Source organism: Opisthorchis viverrini (assembly GCF_000715545.1).
Source record: "Opisthorchis viverrini unplaced genomic scaffold opera_v5_126, whole genome shotgun sequence".
NCBI lineage: Eukaryota > Metazoa > Platyhelminthes > Trematoda > Opisthorchiida > Opisthorchiidae > Opisthorchis > Opisthorchis viverrini.
In genome coordinates, this window is record NW_008751787.1 from 388077 (window position 1) to 392277 (window position 4201).

Genomic DNA, 4201 nt, shown 5'->3' on the forward strand with positions numbered 1-4201 from the left:
TGGGCAACATTTCGCTTTTGACGCAAAAGCTTCGTCAGGCCAAGTGAGTAAGTAAGTAGGTTGATTGGGTTTTAAGGCAGTCAGGGAACCAATCCGTGAGATTCCTTATGACTAGTGACGTGATCAGTGCTGGGTGTTCAGTCTGATGTCCCTGTTTGTTGATTAGTGCGATGACTAAGCTTTACGATAGATCGGTTAGGGGAGGGGGGTTCGTCTTTATGATGAACCCGGATTTTTTCGTCCCTGCTTCTTCAGTCTAGGACACCTCAATGGAAAATTCCTCTTGGGGTCGTTCACAGATTTCGTTCACCTGTGTTCGTCCAAGGGTGCTGGGACAATTAGTTTGGGGATGGGGGTACTGGGATGCTTGGCGATTTCCACCGCCTCGGTCACCAGTCGCTGTGGTGTGAATCTTAAACCCCGTCTCAGGATGTCCACAGTTTCTAGATCTATCTTATGCCCGGTGTCTAGAGCATGCCCTGCCATTGCTGAATCTTTGACTAACGCTTTGTATTCCTCTTTTCTAGAAAGTAAGCACTCGCCAAACATTATTTTGTAAGCTTTCTCGTCTGCAACAACCTAGACTAATTATTGCCCGTGGGGAAAACAGTCCTCAACTGTTTGCCTGTTTCAGTCTCAATGACAAAAATTTCAGCAGGATATATATGTGTTATATCGTGGGTGGCCGTCTATCGGTTACGCCTGCATTGAGCCTGCCAGACTACGAGATATGGAGAAGACAGAGAACTCGGGACACAGCTGTATTTTCAGGACAAAACATACAGATCTGCGTAAATATATGACTACAGGGCCAATTATGGCCGTTCACTTGTTCGCTCTGTACAGCGGTGTTCCGGTCGTGAACAGTTTCTGCCTCACTCTAATGGTCTTATGTTGCTAAGTCGTGTTTGGTGAGCTACGCCAACGCACCTGCTTTCCGAACGTGCCGTACCGATGGTGACCTTGGCGATGCGTCACTCTCTGCACATGTACTTTTTCCACGTCTGGGCGCGTCCTGACAATGTTACCCCTTGTGAGCAGCTATATGTTTACAGATAACCTTGCACAGTTTTCGTGCAAGGTCCTACAGTCAAGATAAGATCCGGTGGACCGACTTTCGGGACTCGCATTTCACTCACTCCCAGGAGATACTTTAAATAATACAACCCCACGCGGGATCCCATCAAGTCCTCTCTATCATGAGCTCAGTTGTGCCATGCTAACCTTGTTCATCTGTCTAACAGATTCGGCTACTTGCGTACGTAGTATAGAAGGCACCCTGATAGTCTGAGAAACCGAGTCCTTGGAACAGGACCACACCGACCAGATGCGCAGACGGGATACATTAGTTTGTGTGTGCATTCGCGACGATCCTTGATCATTTATAACCAGACAGTAATTTTGATCAGTTGGTTACCAAATGTCGGTTATATTCTATATTTTGTCAAACTGAATGCGTAGGACTGCTGCGAACTCTTTGAACCTTCTACAAAGACCGACCTATCAGATAACTGGCAAGGTAACTCTGATCGGATTGTGTTCCAAATGTCCAGCTTTTATCAACGAATGCCAGGGGTCATGAGAAGAGTAAAAGTGATTACCGTATGGTGATCTAGTGTGCCTAAAATTAGACGATTTGCAACCGTCTACTTATCCTGCTTGGCAGTGTATCCTCAGCCGATGAACTTGCCGAAATCGCGGTATTATCGGAATATCCTTTTTACATCCCATGCTAATCATCATCAGTGTACTCCAAGTGAGTTGAATTTTTCGAAATCAGTTTCAAAACTTACGTGAATATTTTTTTGAACGTCCGGCGTGAAAAAAGACTAAGCAGAAAATGGGTTGACAAAATTACAGGATGATCCCCCCCACGACAGACATCATCTACAGATATGTCGGTAATATTTTACGTCAGTTACTTTGCTATAGCTTCGAGGAGCGGATGCATAAAACTTTACCGATATTGTCCGTTCCTTTTCCGGGGAAGCCGCGAGTTCTTTTCTGAAATTACGGGCGTTTGTAACGTTGTATATTTCGTGTGCGATTGGAGGTTAAAACTGAAAACTGATCACTTCGATACCTGCTCTAGACGCAGCAGGCGTAAGACCTGTGAAATTGCCTGGCTTGAAGCATCGATGAAAAATTTATTCCTAAAACAAATACTGATACATGTCTGTCAGTGATTTCTAATGATACTAAACAGCTGTCTTGAATGTGAGACTCCCTTAATTTCACTGCAATTCACAAACCTTGGTGTTTTGTGAATTTTTAAGGGCAACCCTTTCTACGCCAACAGTAAGCTCTGTATTCTTAGATCTTAGTGATCTCAAATTATCATACGGGTAAGTCAGTGTTATCTAGTGTTTAGCGGGCCATCCAGATATTGGATGGCACTCGCTAAAATGAGCAGAGAAGAGGGTGGGGTATTTCGGCTTTACAGCTTTTCTATTATGCAGGACTAGCTTCTGTTCCGCTTCGTGAATATGATCGACGGACTGACCCATACCCGTCGCTGCCATCTTATTGATACTTCGTGAAGTGCACTCTTAGAAAATTTTATGGCACCAAAATTGAGTCGTTGATTCCCAAGACATGTTAATCAAAATGACATCCATTCACCTAATGAAACGATTTATAAAAACGTCGAGGCTCAAAAAGAACTAAAATACCTCACGATACCGACGTAGTTTATTGTGGATATCATGCATGAGTTTGCTATGGCACGGGATTAAGTTTCTCTCCAAAAATCACTGCATATTTCGCTTCTTGTATGATCGCAATGACCTACTGCACTATTATATCGGGAAGCTTGACTGGCTATACAAAAGCCTACTATTGAAGTCGTCTCTTTTGATCGCTTGATTGTTTGACTGATTAACTGACTGACTGACTGACTGATTGATTATTGACTGACTGACTGACTGACTGATTAATTGACTTATTGATTGATTGATTGATCAATTGATTGATTGATTGATTGGTTGGTTGGTTGATTGATCGACATTAAGTTCCTTTCTTCTGTCGGGTCAGGATTGAAAGGACACGTTAAGGATTCACTCATTCTCTTCAGTAGCGTGCAGATTTTGGGGAATATGGGGTAGAATGAAAGCTGAACATACATTGATTGGTTGATATCGCTTCATCAGTGACACAATGACCAAATTGTTTATTCTAGCCGTTTTTGTGAACACAAATGCACCAGCTTAATTTGACCTACGGAGTTTCTTCCATCTTGAGTGTTTTTGTTTCAAATGTACTATGAATGTACTGTGAACTACTTTTAAGGAAACGCCCTAGCTGTCTCAGTTTGTATGGTCTCCTCGGTCTGCAGGCCGTATTCGTTAGCTGTTGCCTACAAGCATTAGAACCGCAGCTACAAGCTACTATGCTTCTTCTTCGAATACTGAATGGACCCATCAGCAGTTTTACAAAACATTCTAAAGAGTGAACTGTCAACACGGATAGGTGTTTAATAGGGACCAAGAATGCTCCATATCTGTGACAATAAGGGTGCCATTGACAAATCGTGTGCACAGAGAAGAATGTAATAACTTACCAGCCGCTTTTTGCCAGTAGGGTTGGGCCTAAATTGTTCTCCACAGCAAACTGTTTATATGCTTTTTCTCAAATCCATATTTAATGTAAATTCCAACCAAATATTGCCCGCCTATTTTGTCATTCGTTCTGTGGGAAATTTCGGATTTATTTGGAATCTATTTGGGAAAAAAGCAGTTCGAATGAATTCTGTGCGGATCGGAATATGTGTTAATTTCTAATCAAAAACAATATCAAGATCTGTTATCATCATTTTATCAGAAGAAGTCTATACCATCCCACGACGACTAGACTATTTTACGACTACACTATACTATAGTATTCTCATCTACTTCGAAAATATGCAACTTTTTTAGAGAGAGCACGCTGACATGACTCTTTGGCAGCTGTTTATGGTTACACCTTCTCTTAGTGATCACTTCCAAAAGGGAAATAAAACTTTTTATGACAATGTCCCTTCTTTATGAGAGATCTGCAGCACAGCTTTCGTAAGCACTCAGTCCAGTGCCCGTATTTTATAAGTACCAAATCTGCAGCGGCTCTCGTAGTTCCTGGAAAGCTACTATTTTGAATGGACATGGATCTAGGTCTAACAAACTAATCATAAAGTATACGTAAGTTCCTCGATAGTTTGTTACCAACT